Below are 24,823 nucleotides of genomic sequence, written 5' to 3' on the forward strand. Positions count from 1 at the left end.
ACCTGTGTTGTCCGTTGTACTAAAGTCACTTATGAAAATAGTGCATAAGCATATACAGTAGCATTTTACTATAACTATTACATTCCTCTACACTCTAAAAACCGTTGGGTTATTTGTTTTACCCAATAGGTGGGTTAAACATATTGGGTTGTTCTGTTGGGTTATTCGTAGCTTGTATTGGGTTATTTCCATAACAACCCAGAGAGTTGGGTTAAAATCGGGCTCACGTCACGCATTTTGAATTTCAACGGTTGACAGGTGCCACTGCTGAGTGCGGACAGACACGAGAGGTACGTTTTAAAATATATATCTCTGTGTAATGTTTTATTTTGCTACAAAGTGTCTTTAAGCTCTAACACACAGTAAACTATCAGGCACGTTTCAATAAGTGTACAAAAATGCTGTTGTCTAGTTTATGTCCGTTACACCTGTTCCATTGATTAACTGTTACCGATGCCAAACGCGTTTTTAAAGGGATAGTTCACCCAAAAATGAAAATTCTGTCATAATTTAGTCACCCTCATGTTGTTACAAACCTGTATACATTTCTTTGTTCTGATGAACACAAAGGAAGATATTTCAAGAAATGTTTGTAACCAAAGCATTCGTGGACCCCATTTACTTGCATAGTATTATTTTTTCCTACTATGGAAGTGAATGGGGTCCACAAACGATTTGGTTACAAACATTTCTCAAAATATCTTCCTTCATGTTCATCGGAGCAAAGAAATTTATGCAAGTTTGTAACAACATGAGGGTGAGTAAATGATGACAGAATTTTCATTTTTGGGCGAACTATCCCTTTAAGCCATCATAAACATAGAGAGACATCGCAGTTAATTTTAAACAGCACCAACAGCATGATCCCTTACTAAAATGAATCATGTCTTCTTTTAGTAACGTTAGTTTCATGACGTATTGCTTTGGTTTCTGTAACAGACAATGTTTTTTGGTTTAAAGTGTAGTAAAAACCGTTTTTTTAAACTTTTGTAAGGGATGCAACCGGCTGTTTTTTGCTCCAAATATTTTTTAGCCAGTCTGTGTTATAGACACATATGTTATAGACACACGTATGTGTTATAGACATATAAATGTGCTTCTGAATGTAATTGTCTTAATAAATGACTCGATGGCATTTTATTGTCGTCTTACTTCAGTATAATCCCTGATAAAGCGCTGTTTAATCCTGCACGTACTGTTTACTGTAACCCCGGTAACGGTTGAATTTGCAATTCAGCGCCATCTACTGTCAAAGTACAGTATTTATTCAGCGTGCCAGATGTGTTTGCTTTGAGATTTAATTAATTATTCTTTTTTAAATGTAGACATTCTTGGAGATGTTGCATTAAAAACCTTACAAAATGGCCAGCAAGATGGTTCAGCCTTCCTACAGTACCAAGAGCCAAAGCAAACATTTATTAATTTTCAACATGTAAGTATCATTTATGACATTGTTTTTTTTATCCTGTTTATGTGTGCATATTTACATTGTGAAAATTCTGTCTTCAGGTCAGAAAACAAACATAATTCAGTATTTGGAGGAGGAGGTATGACGAAGAATTCGACTAATCACAAGCCTTTGTTATCGTGGGAAGGCATGGCCCAGTAGCAAGACCAGTTGTGCTTTAATATTTTTTTTTTTTACATTTTATACAGAGTATCCCAAGCCTTTCACTACTGTTAAGTAGTTTCTGTAACACACAATACATTTTGTACCATGTGAAGTTTCCTGAACACACTGTCACCTGCTTAAAGGGACAGTTCCCCCAAAAATGAAAATTGTCATCATTTTCCCCCTCCCCCGCCGCCACAAACCCGTACACATTTTTCTGTTCTGATGACCACAAAGGAAGATATTTTGAGTAATGTTTGAAACCAAACAGATCATGAGCCCCATTGACTGTCATAGTAGGAAAAAAGAATACTATGAAAATGAATGGGGCTCATGATCGGTTTGATTTCAAACATTCTTTGAAATATACCTTTGTGCTTATCAAAGTAAAGACTTATATACAGGTTTATAACAACATGAGAGGGAGAAAATGATGACAAAATGTGTGAACTATCCTTTTAAGCAGTTTTTAGTTGGATAAGATTGAGTAGATTTGTTTTGTTCTTATGTTTTTGTTTATTTATGTATGTATATATTTATGTATGTGTGTATGTATTTATGCTTCTATACATGTATGTATTTATACATTTAAATGTAGGTGCAAATGACTAAATGAAAATAAAGCATTATACATGTATTTGTAAGTTTTGTATTTATTTATAAAGCAAATAATAGTAATAAATAATAATAATAATAATAATAATAATAATAATAATAATAATGGAGTTAAAACACCATTGCAAAAATAACCCAACAAATTGGTTATTTCATAACCCAACTAATTGGGTAAAACTTTCTACCCAATGCATTGGGTTAAAAATAACCCAACAATGGGTCGGTGCTATAGTAACCCACCATTGGGTTATTTTTAACCCAACTGTTTTTAGTGAGTACTAACCTCTCCAAATCTTACCCAGAAAACTTCAATGTCTGTTGCCTCTCCTTGGTTTATGTTGCCATAATTTGACCAGAGAAAAGCACACGCGTCTATCAGCCTTTATTAACATGTTTGTTGGGTTACAACAAGCTGCGCCTCAGGTGTTAGTAGATCACATACACCTAAGGAGCGACCCTGCGCTAATTTGGACTGCTCTTAGTAGATTGCATTTGACATTATAGAAATGAGCAATTGCGCCCGTGTTATTTAATTTGCACCTTTTAAGTAAATTACCTGCAGATATTTCCACTCCCATCATCGTTTTTTGGGAATTGCGCTCTCACGCTTATTTGCCCCGTACATCTGGCCCTTTATCTGTGTTATTAAGGTTATATTGATACTATGTTAATACATCCAGAGTACTTACAGACCTACAATATCTCACGTTTACCAAAACGAATACTTCACATGAAGTATCTTGCATCGCTTGACTGACCAAATCTCGCAGTATTTGGATTGACATTCACCAGTTCAAGCACTCATAAACAAAAGTGTATTGAGAGCAAAGGCTCCTACTACTGTCAGTAAAAAAATGATTTACGCTAGTAAACACACACATGCACACAAAGGAGGCAGCATGCATCTGAAGATACAGAGATGAAATGTGAGCAGACAGACAATGCCGCAAGCACAATCGCTATGACAACCAAAGGACCACTAGGAAAAGAAGTTAAAGCACAGTAACAATTGTATATGAATTAAACAGTAGAAGCCACAGGTGTTGTTTATCTGTCACTTTTCACACTTTGTGTGAGTTGCAATGATAACTAAATAGAAGTGTGTCATTTCTGTGCCACCAGCAGCACCAAATTGAAACACCGTTTTTAAAAAGGTTTTTAAACTTTCCTTACCTCATTTACATATGATTAAGAATTCAATGATAGAGAGATAAAGCATATCAGGCTTTGCCCACACAATGATTTTAAAACCTGAAATCGCCACTAACAGTTTTATAAATAGATAAATCGGAAATATAGTTCAGAGTAAAAACAACAGGCATTAATATAAAGTGTTCACCATTACATAAAAAAGCACATGTGTGGATTGATGAGAGTGAGACAGAAAATGAAATGGAGGTTGAAGATGCATATTCATGTTTTTAGCATCATAATGAAGTGCCCACTTTAGTTTTAGAAGGGTGGGCACATTGTGCACTGAATCATTCATTGTCTTTCTGCATGCTTCACTTATTCTTTCTTTTCATCTTTTTATTTGACAGTGTCATTTTAAAACTTTACATTTCTGATCAGGTCTGCAAAGGTAATGTGGTAATGCAATGGTATTAATTGCATATACCATTATTATACATTATTTTTCATTATGTTATTTAATAGTTCAATACTTTTTTTGTGTGATTTCTAAACAAAAGTTCAAAACGTACATGACCTTAACCCAAGTTATTCAACTGCACTAAACATCATTACAAGAGATTGAATATTAATGAAAGACCTGCTGACATGCATATCAATAACAATGCATTAATATTCAGTGACATGACATATTCCCTCTTCATATCTCACTCCATTTCTTTCATAATGATGAATGACGTTTGATGACACAAAATAACACAACAGAGCATTCATCTGCAAAATGAAAAACCTAATCTGACATGTAATGAGATATTACTGCTTCAACCCTGGAGAGGTGATATTAGGCAATCCTCTGTGTCATTGCATTGTTTCTGTTATGTTGAATTACTAATGAATCGCTTCTTCCTGTAAGACTTTCTCAAGTGATTCTCTTCTATTGTCTTTGCTGTTTGTGAGATTTGTGGGACATGCCTGGAGTGTGTTTGTGTCCAACTATTGATTTAACAGCACTCAATAACAGACACAGGCTAAGGCAAAAATCTTGGCATTGGAACAAGATAGTTATTGTCTGCAAAATCGTTAAAGAAATAGTTAAATAAAAGAAAAAATAAAATAATTTTTTGTCAATATTTACTCAATGGCATTTTGACAAACCCGTACAGGTATGACTTTCTATCTCCAGTCCAGATGAACACAAACAGAGATAAAAAGTAAAGTATATTCAGGCATGTGATTGGCCAAGGACAAAAAAGAAGGAATGAACCCAACAACAAAAATAAGTGCCTGCTGAAGACGCGTCTAAAGGGTTTGTGATAAAAAAGACGCTCGCATAATCTCATGTGTAATCAGAGTTTAGTGTTAAGGGAGTGTTTTGCATTTATTTTGTGAATGTGAGCATCTCTTATGTCATAAACATTTTTGACGCATGAACAGCAGGCACTTATTTTTACATAACATGTGATGCACATTGTTCACATGACGCAACAAACACATATTTTGAAAACACAAGCAACACACATACCGCAGTCACGAGCCGCCACTGCTGTTTTCATTCTATAAATTAAATATAATTAATCTTTTTTAAAGCTATAAAAGTGATTTTCCTTTTGTCTTCTGTAGTTTGATTAACATAGTGACTCAAACATACAGTAAGTGTTTCTTATAGGAGGGACTGTCTCTTTAAGACCGAAGAAGCACTGATCCCCTACACTGAAACACTTGATTTCTTTCTAAACTGTTCAATTATAATAAACGACTGTTTTTATGAGAATACTTGTCACGACTGTGGTATTACAAGATAATTTGTGTGTCTATCTACTGTCAAGCGCAAATAAATTATGTGTTTGCGGGCTTTTTGAAATGCACGTCTCTGCGTGGGCTTTTGAGTCCCTGTCCATGCGTGTGTGTGCAACAGCTCACTTTAGTGTCGCTCAAATAGTGTAAAATTACTTAAATATTAACATCTGCAAGGCTTATAAACACATGCAAATGATAAACTTTCTACATAAATAGTTATTTCTAATTGATGATTACTTGACTGATTATTATTGATACGATCAGTTTCATGTATGAGTGATTATAGTCTTTTCTCACTGCGTGGACCAGCAGTCAATCTGTCAAGCATTAACCAATTTGTATTAACAGTATTTAATGCAATATTTTGCCATTTTACCATGTTTAAATTTATTTATGCGATTAGTTTCATGTATGCGTGATTATTCTGCTTTCCCACGAAAAACAGTATTTTCTGACTGCGTGGACAAGAGGAAGTAAATCTGTCAAGCATTAACCAATTTATATTAACAGTATTTTATGCAATATTTTGCCATTTTAACATGTTTACATTTACGTATTTACAGTAGGGTAGTAGACCAATGACTTACAAGCAAGGAGTAGCCCATGTCCATCATTTGTTCCAGTCTATTCCAATAAAATCACAGTGAAGCGTACCCCCCAACCATCACAAAAATAAAACTCATAGAATTTATGTGATTTAGACTAGTCATCCGACCAAAGTCAGAAAATACAGAAATCCCCATTTATACGGAAAAATCACATCCCCATATATTGTATATTGTGACCATCAGGAACTTAAAAAGGACATACAGCGGGGGAAATAAGTATTTGGCACATCAGCATTTTTATCATTAAAGACACACTTTGCAGTTAAATTACCTTAATATAACAGCTTCAAAGTTATTTCGGTGGTAAACAAAGTCATAGTAGGGCGAATCATCCTCCTGTTGAAGCTCGGGGAGGATGCCACTAGCAAAACCAGCAATGCAAGCTTGAGAGAACCGCCCCTGACAAATCTCGCGAGAATCACGACTTGCCTTACGGCAACAACGTCACACATGTTAGGCTTGTTTAACTTCGTGTGGCGCTGCAAGAACTGACCGCCAGATGACGTCAAAGTACCACGAGAATGATCCAAGACAGCACTTTGACGTCATCCGGCTGTCGGTTCTTGCAGCGCTGCATGAAGTCGATCAAGCCTATAACAACAACTGCACGAGCGAATTTGAGACGTGAGGCTAAACGATTTGAAAGTTAAGAAAGTGCGTTCGGAAGTGAGTAGGAAAAGGAAAAGAGAATCTGACTGCATTAGGAACCGGATAAGAGTCCCTCTCTGTCAGGTTTTTACTCGTTGGCGTGAGCTAAAAGACAGCACTGGATGGGATGCTGATCTGGCGATCTTGTTGATGGACTAATAAGTAAATCTCTTATTTGTAAACTTGTTTGCAGTCTATATTGTATGTTGTTGCGCTTGCTGGTCATTACCTGGTCATTATCTTCGGAGGTGTACTAGAGTGGGAAATTACGACAATTGCAAGTATTCTCCAGCGACTCTAAGGGGCTTTAAAGGGATTTCTAAGTGGGCTATTAACACAAAATTTCCACCAGATGGAGCCATCAAGGCAAATATTGAATTCATACAAAGAAATCAGAACATTTAAGTATACAAGTTGAGTCATAATAAATAAAGTGAAATGACAGGGAATAAGTATTGAACACATGAATAGAACAAGGTGCAAAATGGCATAGAAAGCCAGGAGATCACCTGCAAATCTGTCAGTATTGAGAAAGAAACCCAGCCCTTATCAGTTCTTTAGTCCTAATTGATGGCCTATAAAGGCTTCTTATCACCCAGGAGGCACACAGAAAAAACTTCATGATGGGTTAAAGCAAAGAACTCTCTCAAGATCTTGGTAATCTTATTGTTGAAAAGCATTTTGATGTGAATGGTTATAGGTGCATTTCCAGAATGCTGAATGTTCATGTGAGCACTGTGGGGGCCATTATCCGAAAATGGAAAGAGCTTCACTTCACCATAAACCAGCCACGATCAGGTGCTCCACGTAAGATCCCTGTCCGAGGAGTCCAAAGAATAATCAGGAGAGTTCTCCAAGAGTCAAGAACCTATCGGGCAGAACTTTCAGGAAGACCTTGCATCAGCAGGTATTGTTGTTTCAAAGAAAACTATAAGCAATGCTTATAGAATCCCCATGACATCCATGCATGCTCACCACGCAAGACTCCTTTGCTCAACAAAAGTTGAGCAGTTAAAGTTTGCTCAAGAGCATGTGGAGAAGCCTGTGGATTATTGGAAGACTATAGTATGGTCAGATGAAAGCAAACTTTTTGGCAGTCATTCTACGCAACATGTTTAGAGAAGACATGGCACTGCCCACCATCCCAAGAACACCCTACCAACAGTCAAGTTTGTAGGTGGAAGCATCATGGTTTGGGGCTGGTTTTCAGCAAGGGGTACTGGCAGACTTCATATTATTGAAGGCAGGATGAAATGTACCGGGACATTCTGGATAAAAATCTGCTGCCATCTACCATAAAGCTGAAAATGAAAAGAGGGTGGACATTTCAGCAAGACAATGATCCTAAACACAAGGCCAAGGAAATAATGAAGTAGTTTCAAAGAAAGAAAATCAAGTTGCTTGAATGGCCCAGTCAATCACCTGACATAAATCCAATAGAAAATCTATGGAGATCAAAATTCATAAAAGAGGCTCAAGGAACCTTCAAGATTTAAAGACCATTTGTGTGGAAGAATGGGCCAGAATCACTCCTGAGCAATGCAGAAGATTGGTCTCTCCATACAAGAGGTGTCTAGAAGCTGTAATCACCAACATAGATTTTTTTTACAAAGTATTAAATAAAGTGTGTTCAATACTTATTCCCTGTGTCATTTCACTTTATTTATTATGACTCAACTTGTATACTTAAATGGGTATTCAATATTCAATATTTGGCTTGATGTCATTGGTGGAAATTTTGTGTCAACAGCCCACTTAGAAATCCCCTTACTGATAAACATGCTGATGTGTCAAATACTTATTTTCCCTGCTGTATGGGGGATATGAAAACCACAGAAAAAAATGTTACTCCGTCTATGAAATCTAGGTTTAGGCTAAAGTCGCATAAACTAGTTTGAATTAGAAGCATTACCGTTTGTTTTAAATCATTGATTCCATATAAATTGTAATCTTTGACTTTGGATTTAGACTGGGACACAAATTTTTACTTAAAGTCCCCGTGTGGTGAAAATGAAGATGAAAATGAATACAAACCATGTGCAAATTCATCATTCAACAACACACTCTAAATTCTGCTGGGTTATTTTTTACCCAATTCTGGGTAAATATTGGACAGAACACATGTTGGGTTGTTGTTAACTCAACCGTAAGTTAAAAAAGCAGCATAGGTTCATGTAACATGCCTTCTGTCCAGTATTTACCCAGCATTAAGTAAACTGAGCAGAATTTAGAGGGTGATGTTAAATGATGTGTCTCACCAAAAACACTGATGAATTTAGGTACAATAGCCTCCGTATTTATTTAAATATAATAATAAAAATAACCCGTTCTTTTTCATAAAAGAATAAAATCAAAAAGCAGCTATTGTACTAAAATTAACACAAAATTATCAAACCACTATGACTGGCAAGGTGTGAATATTGTATTTTTTAAAGTCTTAATGAATAAAGTGAATCACAGGACTCTGTTTGAATAGTGACTGTGTGCAAATAAAAATAATACATGCAAATTTAAAAATAATAGTACTTTAACAATTACTCTCCACACCTTCACAAAAATTACTATATTTAACTTGTGCACTATTTTTGAGTGATTTTTTATTTGTCACACATACACAGTAATAAAAGTATACAACTTGCAGTGAAATGCAAAATGTCTTCAGGCAGTTTTAATGATGCACTCTTCACTTACCAACAGCAGGAAGTAAAGTAACAACTGGGCTGAAAGATAGTTTCTTCCCCTACTGATTTTGATTCAGCACAACAGTCAGCAGTTCTGTTGGCTACCTGAGACGTTACGGGCCGCAAACCGATCAAATAAAAGGAGACATTTGGGTTTAGTCAGCCCTGACTGCTACTACTGTGAGCTTGAATGCCAAACAGATTCTAATAGCTTCAAATCCCACGCCTAGTTTACTATATTCCTTTAATCTCTCCAGCTCTCTGCGCGTGCATCTAGAGTTCTCTTATGCTGGGATTAGTTTACTAAAGCTTTTCAATAAATTGCTTACAAATACGAGTATACGACTATTCAAAGGTCCATTGTCCATTTTCCCATAAACTACACATGCACAGGTCTTGTGTTTCATAATTCCCTGCTGGAATAAACACAAGCCCCTGCTTACATTTTCTGCTCCAATGAATAAAGTGCAGCTAATACAACATCCTCTCTCTCTCTCTCTCTCTCTCTCTCTCTCTCTCTCTCTCTCTCTCTCTCTCTCTCTCTCTCTCTCTCTCTCTCTCTCTCTCTCTCACACCACCATCAGGAAATATTGATTTTGTGGCCTGTAGGCTTTTACAGCATCAGGGGCATCATAAGAGCTCTCCATCACCAATGCACCAGCAGTCGAACACACGTGAAGGTTTCACACAAAGCTGCACATTACACAAACGGTGCGTGTGGGGCAAGATATACAACCCTTGAGTCTGAATGAATCTGGATACTTTCTGCTAAACGAAAAAGTGGTTCTGTTCCATTACCTAGCGAGGTGCCGACCTAGACGGCAGCTTTAGACATCACACGCCACATTTTGACTTGTACATTATTTTAAAAGGATGCAATAAAACATCTGTCAAGCAGACAGCAAGCACGAGTTGCTCTCGAAGGGCACATATAACTGTTTTTACTCATTTATGGCCATTAAAGCTGTTAAATCTGTCTGTTTTCCTTTCTATCTATTTGTAGGATGTCCATACACACGCCTACATGCGCATACACACACGTACACAAACACACAAATGCGTTCGCAGATGCACGCACATTTTGACAGCAAAAACAGAGAGTGCGACCATCATTATGCTGTTGCCATTGAAAATAAAGCCAATTACAATCATCTGTGATTTTGGTGTGGCTGACATCACTGAGGGGATTGATAACACACAAATTATGACAGGATCACAAAAACAGTGACTGCTTGCAAATAGGTTTTTCAACCAGTTCTCAAAGAGAAATTCTGTTTTGCCCATTTACATTCATTTATTTGGCAGACCCTTTTATCCTATTCAAGCTATTCATTTGATCAGTGGATTCCCTGCAAATCAAACTCATGACCTTGGCATCGCAAGTGCAAATATTCAACCAAAGGAAGGCTCAGCATTTTCTGTTGATCAATGACAAAGTTCACACTAAACTCTCACCGTTGATTGAAGCTGACATTCCAGTAACCAGATCAATGTTTGAATAAACCACCGTATTTACACTCTTCAGGAAGTCAACCGATAAATAAATTAAGTTTCTCTGGAGATAAACTTAGATAGGAGTACTTCAAAATTGAAAAAAAATGAAACACTTCCCATTTATGAACAGAAGGATGGCTCAGTAAATCCATTGCTCATTTATACACAGTACACACACACACAGTTTCTTTTAAAACTGTGAGCAGATGTGACCCTGCCTGTGAAAACCCAGCTAAGCTTATTTTTTGTGATTTACTTTTTCTACATAAAATCATCCTTCAAAACATTTTGTAAAAAATATACCCTTGATATCTTAAATATTGAATGAGTCCAGGCCATTTCAAAGACTGAAATTAAAGCTTACATAACACACGCTGTTTCCGCTAAGCTCATGTTAATCTTGAGTACCTGTAGAGTAGTATTAAATCCTTCATATATCCAAAGAGTCTTTATTTTAATCAGATTTATAAAAGACAGATCAGCTGTACTGATCCTTTTCAAATAAACCCGACCCCCTCGAGGCGTACCGCGGGCGGAGCGAGTCACACACAAAACATTATCCTACTATCTCTGGATAATTTATGATTTACATTATATGCACTTACGAGCTGACTGCCAACTAAACACACACATTTGATGCAGTTTTATTTACCGCCTGCGACTCATGACCCACTTGGGACCGCCCCATTTCAATAAAATCCAGCTTTAAACAAACACCGCACAACTCCGCTCCTTACCCGGATAAACAAATTATATCTATTATTTCCGTACTGCTGGGATCTTTGGGAAGCTGAGCACACTTAAATGTCCCTTACAAACAACAACACACTTGGTTGGTGACTTTGTTTTATCTCTTTTGGTTGGTGTATGCATGCGCTATTCAGTTTAAGTGGCCATATCAGGACAACACTGTACTTCCTGAACTGGAATTGCCCATAAAAGAAATAAAGCAAGATTGTTACATATGAATCTTTCATGTTCGGAAAACTTTTCGAAACTTGTACGAACCCAAGTGAAGTGCATTCAGCACAGAAATACGTTGTCACACATCCAACTGCTTTTTTGATGTGTAGCTAGTTCCGTGTTTACCATTTTGGAGGCCCTAATAAAACGGCAAGAACCTGGGGCCCCCATGTCCCAACCATAGACTGTAAAAAAAGATGGACGTAGTGTCCGTGACGTCACCCATAGCTTTTTGAAGTTCGTTTTTGAAGTTTTAAGTAGGCGGTGCTTGCCTTCACCATCTTGGCCGCGCGTCACCGTGCATCACTCGCGGATTTCCGAAAATGGGTAAAAAGGTGGGAACGTGGGTGACACTGAGGAGACTGGTTGGTGAAACCACGCCCACCTAGCTCGACTCTAGTGACAGCAGTGGCTGTTCAACCGTCACTCAAGTGGCCACGCCCTAAATTTTGAACTGTTAAACATTATACAAAATTGTTAGAGTTACAGACAAAAATTCTTGGTTTAAAAAATACAAATAGTGCCCATTGTCTTATACAAAACGATACAGAATCATTCTCTTTAAAAAGTCAAATTGACAATCGAGTGAATGTTGTGCAGTTGCGAGAGCATAGAGAGAGTTGAGCGAACGCTCATCCCAGCACTTGCATGTGTGACTGCATTTATGCATGCTGAACAGAGGTTTGCTTCCGTGTGAAGTCTTTTCCGCACATGAACCAGCCTATATGCACCCTCGCAAGGATGATTTTCCGCGAATATTATTTTGTGCGCATACTCGTACATCTCTCGCTCACACCATGTTTATATTAGTGGCTTAGATTTGGGTCTGAATAAACGCAACATACTTTGCTTACCATGCCCCCCTTTTAATAACTCTGACCCCCAGTTGGGAAACCAACCACTGCCATAAAAATGAGTCTTCTTTTTGTCTGTTGTCTGTTTGATTTTTTCTATGTATCTGGGCCGAAATCATTAAATAAGTTAACCGCTTGTGGCCAGTAGGGGGCCCATCAAGCCTGTGGGGCCCCACGCAATTGCGTGGTGGGTAAACACGCCACTGTGTGAAGCATAAAGATAGCAACTCTTAAACAGTGTAAATAAGTCAGAATGCAAGAAATAGTTTTACCCCCCCCTCCTGTAAAATGAAAAAGTGATGTTACTAATCTCATAATTAGATTGTAAGACTTTAGCCTGGATTTCACAGACAAGGTCACGAATGTGCACATGTACAGTAATCTCTTTCTCAGTAAAAATACAATAATATTTATCTAATATCTCTCAGTTCAAATTCAATTTATTTATATAGCGCTGCATACAGTTTTCATTTTTCCTAAGCAGCTTTACAGAAAAAAACATTTTATTTAAATATAAAATATAAATAAAAAATACATGGGAGAGAGAGAGATGATCTGGGATCTACTCTCGCTTTCACTCTCTCGCTCCCTCTTTGTGGAACATGAGCTGGTCGGATGACAAGTGGTGAGTCACAATGTGGGCTGGTGAATATTCTTGATTTAAACACACTCATACACCCACAGCACCCACACGAACGCACACACAAAGACCTGTGATGTAATGTGCGAGAGATGTCTTATATCTTATGTAAAGCTGTGCTACCTTAAGATTGTAAAGCTATACCTTCAGAAATTATTCATTCACTTCTCTTCAAACATGAAAGGGTGAAAATAACCAGTGAATAGGAAAAACTCACTGCAGTGTTTGCTGTGTACTGTACACTCAGTCTCCGTTTGCTTTTTTTTAGCATTTCTCATTCATCTAATGACCGTTGCTCAACTGGCAAATATCCATTAGATGTACGTAACATGCATCCTGCCACCTCCGTCCATGGACAGAGATTCGTAAACAGGAACTTTTGAGCCGAGAGCTGCATGCAACAGGATCATAATAACGATGACTGGCTGCTGGTACCACAAAAACACACAGTCCCGAATTCTCCGCTATTGATACTAAGGTGTGAAATTGTACAGACAGCTATTTTTACAAAAACTGAATATGCATGTTAAAGAGACACTAATAACCGATTCATGATTTTACATTTCCTTTGTAGTGTAAGTGTGTGTTAGTACATGTTAACGATATGCAAAGTCACAAATCCCAAAATCTATGATGACGCACATTATCGTCTCAAACTGAAATCTCTTTTTTGGACTACAATAAACACAAGGACTGTAGGCAAAAGTTTACTTCCAAAAGGAGTTGACTTGGAATCGATGTTCATTATCATAATTCTGCCTGCTTCTGACTCACAGCCTGTAAGTAGCTTATGTTTTCATAGTTTGCTACTAACTATTCAAACATAAATTTTCAGCAGTGTAGAGTAGCTCTTGTTGCTTGTCATATTGTCGTATTGATAAGGTAGTAAAGATGATATTACCTCCTCTCAGTATTGCATTGGGAGCTGATCTTCTAAATATGGAAATGAGCATCCCATTTCCGCAGATGGTAAAGGTATTCGGCCAATTACAACTGGATAGCTGGCCATTTGGAGCATACCGTGCCTTTCAGAAAGAAGAGTTTGTACAAAATCGATGCGTTTGGGCATAGAGGAGCAACAATAATCTACGAAATGTTGAAAATATTTAGTTTTTTAACCATAAATCTTGCAAACACATTGCATTACACCAAATACACAAAATAATGTTACTTTAAAGTAAGTAATAGGAACTCTTTAATAGCACTATGAATTTAACGTTTCAATTACAATCATCCAGACATTTTTTACACTCAGTATTGCTAATATGTAGCCTGGTTTTCCCCATGCTGCCTTGCGCGCAAATGTATTCATGCTGCAAGTCTAGCATGGAAACTATGGGCCTTTTTTGCCCTTGAAATAGGGAACCAATCACAGAAAGGGGAGGGGCAGCAAGACGATGACGACGTCTATGCGACACACCGAAGCAGTTTTGTTTATCCAACGCGGGAGCAGACGCAAAGTTAATTTTTGATGCAGCTTTTCAATATTAATATACAGCTACCGGTTTAGTTGCATAGCTTTCAACTGTGTGCACATGTACCCGATAAAAGTTGTTTACGTTTGAATTGATGTTGCTCTACATACGTCATTTGGTATAATTGAAACGATTGGCTATGAGCTACACACAGATGCATTTGATAGACATTCGTAGCGCCCAATAAACGGCTCTGAGCATTCGTAAACCACGCCTCAAATACGAGAAAATGAGCATGTGGTTCCCAGACCACGTCTCATTCTCTATGAGACTGGTCTCATGTTAGCCAAGCTATAACTACGCCATTATGCTTTCAAAAATGCAACTTTCCCTATAACCAGACATCTGAAAGTAGCCATGTATTTTCTGACAAAATAATATAGTGTTTAAGTAGCCTTCTAATTATTTCCAAAACGCCTTTTGGCTCTGCTTGTGGTGTGGGACACATAACTGAACATCTAAATCATTTTTATACTAGCAGTTACACCAGCTGCAGCAGTGAGACTTCACATTTGACCAACAGAATAAAACAATGTCACGGTTCCAAACAGAACACATCCATCAATCTCGCGTACATTCAACTCCAATCAGTTCAGGAATCAAAATCCAGCATTATATAAAAGGCCAAGCATATTTAAATGGAAGGCATGTCTGCCGTTCAAGGGCAATCACTAATTATAATGATGATGATGATGATAACAGAAGAACAGATGACTGATTGCAGAAAAAAAAACTGAAATAGGGGAAAAGGACAATGGATAATAGCCCAGTCTGCCCTTGCAACCCTCATTTAGATAAAATAACCACCTGCTGCTCTGCTGCTGTGGGAGTAAAAACGGCATTTGTCAGAAATTGGCATTTTCTTTCAGGTAAGTGTATATGCGCTTGTGTACGCATGCGCGTGTGTGCTGAACGTTTGCTCAAGAAAAATTTAATGAAGAATTCAGCAAAAAAAAATCAAATTTCCTCATTATGTTGTTCTAAACCTGTATAAAATATATATTTAATGCAGAAGGAAAAGACTAAAGACTTACATCTACATCAGAATCATCATTCATCTGAAGTCCCATCCTTCAAAGCTCTTTAATCTCATTTGCATTTTTTTTGTATTTTCAAGGACAAGGTTCATCGACTGATCTCCCTGATTGCCAAACCTGCCACTCATTGTTGAGTAAACTATAACTGTAGTATCATATATAAGGGCAGAATGAATGTACAGTACACACACACACACACACACACACACACACACACACACACACACACACACACACACACAATGCCTTTTGCTACAGTGAGCAAGTCAAGGGACCTATCAAATCAGTTCTGCTCATTCATCCGTCATTCCATTTCTTTCTTTTTATTTCATCTCCCTCCTCTTATTCTATATCTCTTATACTCCCATTATTATTTTTCTATCTGCTTGTCACACAGGCCAACTCCACGCACACACAACAAACACACACACTACATTAGTAAGGACAAAGTCTTACATTATAATATTAAAATCTTATTCTTCCACAAATATTATTAGTGCCTTCATAGGCAGCATAATGAAATTCCGTTTGAAATATAAACTCGCATTTGTGGTTATTTTGAACTTATTTTTATTATTTATTTATTTATTTAATTTAATATGGATATAGCAATAACATCGGACGAACCAGATGCATTGTTTAAAAGTGTTATAGCACATGTGCTAATTTTCAAAACCTGTCCATAGGAGGCTTTTACAACAAATAAAGTCACATTGTTAAACAAAACAAGGCACAGTTTACACATGAGAACAACTTTGGCCCGATTTAAGCCACTGTTTGTGCTCTCTAATAAAGATGATGCTGACGACACAGTTAACTGATCCCATATTTGAAAACAAAAAAACTAAGTTGATGCAATCAAATGGTGTAAAAAGTAAAAAAAAGAACCTTATGTACACTAAATTTGTGCTTCAGTCGCTTTATTGGCCACCATTTTATTTTTTCGATTATGACCAGGCTCAACCAATCCCATTCCCTGCGCATGCCCATTCATGGAATTCTGGGACAAGATGATGAAGGTATCTTAGGAGGCTGTTTACACTTGGCATTAACATGCGTTTTCGTTTATCAAACCACAAGTGGACGACATTAATGCCAGGTGTAAACGGTGTTCAAAACGTTTTGAACGCGTCCACTTTCGACCACATTCAGAGGTAGTCGAAAACCCTTTTGATCAGATTACTTTTGTATGTAAACAAACATGTGGTTGAATGTGTTCGAACAGCCACAGGAGACCGCCTTCTCTCCACCCATTTATATAATCTGAGGTACTGAACACAATGTTTTACGTCTTTTCTGACTTCTGGCGTGAACACATGGTGAACAGCGCTATTTTTAGGCTTTCATTGATAAAACTAAAGCGGCTGATCTCCGCAGTTTCAGTTTGCAAGCGTGTGAAAGTTGCGCAATCTTATTTCATCAATTGCTCTGAAAATTCAGAGAAAGCTCTAACATATACATGTACAAAACACTGTACAGCATGTTACTTTTACAACAATTGCAGCAGATTCTGACATAATATTAGTTTGCGTCCATATAAACTCGTAATTACTCCTGCTTGCATTTAAATGACAGCAGAGAGACTTGCCCACCGTCTCGACAGACCACCCCCTCAAAATATTTAGGACAGAAGCGGTCGAAAGTGGACAAAAGAGACGGATTTAAATACCAGGTGAAAAAAAATGTGTCTCTCTCATCCACTTGTGATCCGATCGACGAAAACACATCTTAATACCAAGTGTAAACAGCCCCTAGGAGACAGGAAGTAAACCAAACATTGTATTCGGACATGTCTAATGCCTAGAGATTTCATACACAGCCCAGGATTGTTCAGACAGAAATATCACCCAGCTGGATGGAGATTACCCACAACCCTCACATCCCTGGCAACTAGGGGCTCCTTCAGTATATCTACATACTGTATATATAATGCTCTATCTATATACAGCTGACTGACACATATGAAATCCACAGCAGGGTGCTGCAATGCTATAGGACTTATTCATAACATCCTCTACATAAATTTCCTCTCATTCTTCTGCTCTGTGTATTCCTGCATTCATCTCTGATACTTGAAAGGTAATCAGGGAAGCCTTGACCTTAGAGGCGATCAATTGAGAGCACGCCTACATGTGTATGCTTGTATTTGCGTGTGTGATTTGATCTGTGTCCTTGCTTCTCATGAGACCATTCTGTGTGTATCTGGGTATGTTTAGTGTATGTGCGTACGTGTCTTTATTTGATGTGGTTAAAGGGTAAGTTCACCTTAATTTCTGTGTTGTATGACACAGTGTCTGTGTGTGGTTAATCTAACATAATAAGTACACATATCTTGTATTTCTATAAAGTAATATGAAAACCTCATACAGTATCTTAATATGAACATCCAGGGAAATGTTTTCTCTTAATTGACAATGGCAGGGAAAAGTTAAACATAAACAAACCAGTCAGAACCAAGAAGATCTTTACAGTATAGCTTTATATTCACTTAAAACTATCTATTTGCTGGTGGTTTAAGGAACTTTGAGAACAAATAAACTGATCTATAAATCTATTATTACAGCAAGAATCTTCAAATAAACACTCAGGGAAACTCAAGCAGTCTTTACAGTGAACATTGTCCTTGATAAGAACACTGGAATGTGTGTGCGTGTGTAGTGTGTAGTGCTAGTGTGCCAGTCAGTCAATTTTTTTCCTTCCCTTCTTTTGATCTCTTCAACCTCTCCACTCCTCCACCTCCACATTCATCAAACCCATCAGCCTTTCTTTCAGTGCCTTTAATTGCAATCATTTCTGCACAATGACCGAATAACGCTATTTATCTCATTTTTCTTTCGTTTACTCGTTGCGCTGCTCCATGCCCACTCTTCCTTCATACCTTTAATAATTAGCCAATCAGCATCTGGCAAAACATGACCTCTCTATTTAACAAAGAGACCAGGTCAAGGAGCAGTCCACATGGATTACACACACATACTGTATTAGGATGAAAATCAACCTGGCAAATTCGTAAGCGGCTCAAAATGTGCAAAACACTACAACAATCAAAAAGTAGTGATGGAAACAGTGAATTTCGAACAAAAAGCCATTAATTCCCCAAGAAATTTTAACACTCACTTTATGTGGTTTTTGACTTATCAGTCCTTCTAGAAAAACGCTGGGTTTTTTGTGATTGTTGTGGGCAAAAATCCCAGCTCTTGCGACATGTTTTTTTTTTAATGCGATAAATTTGCATTAATATCCAGCATATTCTATGCAATTCTATGCAATGAAATTGCGTGAACTTCCAAAAACTGCGGGAACTTGCAGCTTTTCAATGATGTTCACGTCACATAATCACGTCACTTCATAACGTTCCCATGGCAACAGGGGACATGGTTGGGCTTGTTTGAAGTAAATGTAATATTTTTCAACTTTCTGCAAATATATATGTTATTTTTTCTACGAAAATGCGGGGATTATGAAATCATGCAAGCGCCGCATATTTTGCGCATGGAAATCTGCAATTTATGCTGCGAAAGTGCGGCCTATTCGGACAAATGCCGCCCCTGCATAAATATGCGAACTTTGGCTGATTACACATTGAATCATGCGATTGCATAATCACGTTTTCTGTAGGGACTGACTTATGCGAAAAAGAGTAAATGCGAATAAAAGGAGATGGAAATGCATTTGCCGAATAAATTCTGACGTAGCGAACATTAAATCCATGTAACTGACCGTCTAGCCATTTCCCCTGACGTTGTCTTTACCATATATGGGGCTCGACATCGTTTAATGTGTTTTCCTTAACTAGACACAAAATGTGTTGTTTAACACAACCGTTTTAAGAGTGTATGTAATAAGCACGTATTTGGTGCTGCAAGATATTTGGTGCTACAAGAAAGGAAATGTGATAACTTGTCAAATCTATTTGAGTAATAACATATATTGAAAAACTGAAAATTACATGTTTCACATTCTCTCTGGGAAGTAAAAGCATCTTTCTCTCTATCTCACCAGTCTCTCATCTATCTGCATCAACCTAAAACTATTAGGCTATGCATAACTTTTAGTATTAAAATCTTTCTGTTACTGCAAACCATAGCGGTGTGTACTGCGATAAGCACATTTGCGATGTTCCAATATTTTCTGTGTCTCATGCAGCCTGATCACGAATGCTAATCACATACAAGCTCAGTGGTCTTATCAACATAAGGAGCAGGACGGGGCATGTATTATGCAAATACTAACCTCAGTCAGACCGTTGCTCGTTAAGAATACACAGAATTCATCAACATTAGAAAGAGAAAGTCATGCGTGTATGCACGTGTTGTGAGTTTGGTAGAAAGTTTATGTTTAATCTCAAACAAGGAAGGCCTCATGTATACATACTGTACATTGATGCATCTTTTCTAACGCTATCTCTACAACCTTTCCTTTAACAATGCATTAACAATATCTGTGTTTATGTCTTCAGGTTTGCCAATATCTTAGGGTCAATGGAAAGTTCCAATACAAACTGAAAAGCAACATGTGTGTAGGTGTGTGTATGAGTCCTGTATCTTGTTGCAGCCATAAAATTTTCATTAATTTAATTAGTGGCATTTTCTATAAATCAGTTCAAATCAAATTAAGCTCTCTGCATGGGTCCCTAGCTACACTGTGAGTGTAAGTATCACTGTCTGTGCGTAATCGTGGGCATATGGTTTGGCAACGATATCTTAGTCCACAACACCAAGATTTTTTAACAAGATGAATATTAATGACACTGAACGCGATGACATCATCACAATCTCTGCGGATTTAATTCCGAATAGAAATTCAAGCGGCTCTAATGCAGCATTTCTGTCAAAGCCTTTGCCAGCTTCCACAATGTTATTTTGCTGTCTTGCGAGCAAGCAGAACAAAAACCTCTTTGCATTCAGTTCTGCATCCATGATTTTTTTACCCGAGCCATAAATGCCATGTGACAAACGTATTAGTGTCAGGAAAATGACATAAGTGAAAAATATAAGACTATATCATGCTTTTAAGAGCCTTTTAAAAAAACTCAACACCAGCTATAATATAATAAAATACTACATTTTGAAATTGCTTGTAAGAACCTGTCAGAGTACATGGGTCTAGTTGATTGGCCATCAATGTTAAAAAGTTTTTTTGAAGCATGGTATAGTTATGGTTATATACCAACAACAATATACCAACTTGCCCCATGCTACTTAGCCAGTAACTGCATTAATTAGTTCTGTTTTAAAAGAGCTCATTTGGAACATCGAAATTTCCCATCTGATTAATAATCATAAAATGCCAGCAAATCAGATTTGAGCTTATTGTTTTTATGAATCTCTTGCTGTTTTATACCAAATGCTAAAAGAGACTATGACTATGTTATATAAATAAGATTAATGGGAAAGATTAACAAATCAAATGTTATGTCATGGTACAGTGCAGAAGCCCAAAATAGTGATAGGTTTGAGCGTTTGACAAATGAGTAGAGTAGCTCAATGATGTTAGGACGGAGAATATGAAGATAGGTGACATGCTGCCAGCGTGCTAACAATCGGCATCAGTGCTAAGATCTCAACATTATTTACTGTCACTCCGACCACACGCGCAAGACATCTGTCATTGCCATGGTGTCTTTGTATGTTTCTTTGTGGCTGATCAGATGTGTTTGGATGGGTCTGTGTATGTGTGTGTGTGTGTGTGTGTGTGTGTGTGTGTGTGTGTGTGTTCTGCCCATCATCCCAACATTAACTAGACAGAGGCTGCGGTGAACTCTGAACGTGCCCTGCCTGATAATGAAATCAGTACACTTACACACACACACACACACACACACACACTCTCATTCTCTCTCTTCCTCTTATTCTCTCTCTCCCCTACAAAATAAAAGAACAGAAAGAGAAAAAAAAAGTGGAAGGTTATGTGACTCCACCTACTGCTGCTTTTCCCATCTCACCAGAATTCATCATCACTCCTCTACCAATTCCTATCGCACTATTTCCGCAAGTCTGCTGTGATGAGAATCGACAGCTTATCATCGAGAAGATTTCTATTACCTGTTCACATGTACACACAAACATGCAGAGATCAGTACAAACTCAAACTGTTTGAGAAGCAAGCATTGAATTCAATTACGTCTTTGACTTCACACACACACATACAGGTGAAGAATTGTATTACCAGGTCTTATTGGAGAGTAATCCTCTCTTGAATCCTGCTATGATGAAGAACACATCACACAAACAGCAAACCCATAGTGTACAGGTGTCAAAACATGCTGCATAATACAAAAGATCAATGACTTATAGTTTTTTAATGGGGGCATAAACAAAAATTTGATTTATGTGATTAACATCACGTAAGCGTTTATCCATATGCACTTCATCTAAAACACTTTCTCTTTCACTCAAACATCGTTACCACATGCAAACACAAACAATCAACTACAGGGTTCCCTCACCTTGGTTAACTTCAAATTCAAAGACCTTTCAAGGACTTTCCAGGTTCAATACCCTCAAAATCAAGGACTAAATGTGGGGCACATTTTAGGTGAGAGCAAGGTTACATCGTGTTAACTTTTAAGATACATTGTTAGGGTTCCCTTTCGAGGGAACTCGCTCTGCGTCACTGCGGTGATACTTTGGGGACGCCTCCAGGGGTAAGTGCGTCTAAATGTGTATATCAAATTCAACCAATGGTGAGGCTTAACGACAAAGACAGGGTGACGCAGGAGCTAGGAAGTATATCGCTATCTGAAATATTGCCAAAGACGGCGTTATGCTGCGTTTACACCAGCCGCGGTAGAAGCGGCAAGTGCGGATGATTTACATGTTAAGTCAATGCAAAGACGCGATTAGGCGTCCTGTGCGGAGCGAGAATTGAGCGTTGCCGCGGGAAACGCGCGAGTTCAAAAATCTGAACTTTGGTGGATTTTTGCGCCGCATTAACCAATCAGGACCTTGCTGTAGTAGTGACGTGATTACAGGAAGTGAGCGGAGTGGCAGAGTCTCAGCGGAGTTGCAAAAGCCCCTCCCATGATGCGAATTTCCGTGTGAATTTTTTGTAAAACTAGAATTTCACGCGGGGCTTTCAACGCGCTAATGAAGCGAGTGAACTCAAATGTTCAAGCGTTCAACTATGCGCGAATTGCGTGTTTTTAGCGCTTCTACCGCGGCTGGTGTGAACTCTGCATTACAGGGACGCAGGAAGAATGGCAAGGGAGTTGAGCGTCTCGTTCTCTTCTTATATGAATTTTTTACAGAAAACTTTTTGCATAAAATAGATTCAAGCACTTTCAATGACATGTATCTATGTATGTATATTTTCAAAAACTTCCCAGGGCCTTGAATCCCCCCCCACCAGATTCACAAATTTTCAAGGACCTGCAGGAACCCTGCAACTACTAATGTTAATGAATCAGAGGCTATTTTCAATAGTATTGTAAAAACGCAATCTACAGTACCTCACTGTTCATACTAACACACACAAGCAACTACAATATTTGATTTGGATTTGGTCCTCCAGACTGTAATTGTCAGGATTACTTACTGCATGTTAGAGTTCACATTCATTTGCAAATAGACTATGCTACATACTGTTTAACCTACAGGTATTGGTCGAGATTGAAGTTAACTTGGGTTTATTCAGGCTGCGCTTCATCCTACAACATCTCTTTCTTTCCTCAAGTTCAGAATGACTTTATTGGATAAGTGTGACATTGATTCTTTGTCTTCATTCATAGTGCAACCCGTGCAGCTTGCTGACTGCAGTAAAGCGAATGGCACACCGATCTCAGCCCTGCATGCTGCCACCCTGCCAAGATCTGCATCAACACACACAAACACTTGATATCAACAGAACCGGTCAGTATGGCAAGCTTCTTGCTTGTTTCAGCATGAGGTCTATTTTTAAATACAGAATGCGTCTCTGTGTAACACCTTTCAGTCGCTGTAAAGAGATACTATTTTAATAGATTTACTAATCTTTTCTCATATGAGCACATACACACAGACACACTTTTGAGTTTTCCTCCATAAAAATGATTTGCAGACAGTGTATGCAGTGAGTGCACAAAAAGGTTGATAATCAATAGTGCAGTGTGAATGTTTAACTTTGGACGCTCTCAATCAATATGAAGCTCTGAACAAGAACTAAATATACCATCCTGCCAGAGTTAGAGAGAAAAATAGAGAGAACGATCGAGAAATGACATCTGCACAAAACGGCAAACAACACTAAACAAACATATTGAGTAAGCTGTATGAATACGTGGATGTTATTAAACAAGCAACACAATGGTTTTATGACCTTATGCACAGCATGCAGTGGGTTCACAAACAGTTCGTTGTCAGATGACCCAGAAATGGCTGGAGGTGGAGTACAGCCCACCGACCAGTCACTAAACATCCTTAAACAAGATAAATGCATATCTTACTTTTTATAAATTTATATTGTGTATAATGTATATTGCTATTTGTACATTGTGTGATTGAGGAGGCAAGATGCAAAAGCCGTTTGCATCCAAGCTCTTTAAATATTAACTTATAGGTTAAGTCCATTTTCTTAAAAAAAAATACAGGTAATTTACTCACCACCATGTCATCCAAAATGTTGATGAGAAAATGTCTTTCTTTGTTCAGTCGAGAAGAAATTATGTTTTTTTGAGGAAAGCATTCCAGGATTTTTTTTCCATTTTGATGGACTTTAAAGCAACACTAAAGAACTCTGGCTCTTTGCTCCCCCTACAGGTTAGAAGCATAATTGTTCATTACCACTGTCGTAAATACTGCAGCATAGCTGGCTCTGATTGGATTGTAGGTCTGCCGTAAAGCAAGTTTTTGTAGTTTTCACTCGAACTACAGGACCACTACCCGACGGTTGGAAACTTCTTTAGTGCGGTTTTGGCTGATAGAGGGCTGCAAAGCGAATGTGAAAGTGCCATTCACCCTGTTTTGTGTGGATGAACCACTGAAACTTTTTTGGAAACGTTATTTTAAGGTAAAAAAAACTCTTTGGTGTTGCTTTAATGGACCCTAACACTTAACAGTTTTAATGCTGTTTAAAATTGCATTTTCAACAGACTCTAAACGATCTCAAAAGAGGCATAAGTGTCTTATCTAGCGAAACGATTGTAATTTTTGACAAGAAAAATAAAAAAATTGCACTTTTAAACCACAACTTCTCGTCTATCTCCGGTCCTGTGGCATGCCAGCGCGACCTCGCGTAATACATCATCACGTCAAGAGGTCACGGATGACGTATGCAAAACTACGCCCCAGTG

At 37.9% G+C, this 24,823-nt stretch overlaps 1 protein-coding gene and 1 long non-coding RNA gene across 14 annotated transcripts in view; one reads left to right on the forward strand and one right to left on the reverse strand.

The window, feature by feature from the left end:
- The window catches only part of stxbp5l (syntaxin binding protein 5L), a 177,626-nt gene that overhangs the window by 126,319 nt on the left and 26,484 nt on the right, over positions 1-24,823 (reverse strand). The gene's annotated exons all lie outside the window — the stretch shown is intronic.
- On the forward strand, positions 93-1,811 carry LOC129443903 (uncharacterized). Its single transcript, XR_012358188.1, has 3 exons — positions 93-290; positions 1,326-1,432; positions 1,510-1,811. It is a non-coding gene; the product is annotated as an uncharacterized lncRNA (long non-coding RNA).

This window comes from Misgurnus anguillicaudatus, chromosome 17 (genome assembly GCF_027580225.2).
Source record: "Misgurnus anguillicaudatus chromosome 17, ASM2758022v2, whole genome shotgun sequence".
NCBI classification, from domain to species: Eukaryota; Metazoa; Chordata; class Actinopteri; order Cypriniformes; family Cobitidae; genus Misgurnus; species Misgurnus anguillicaudatus.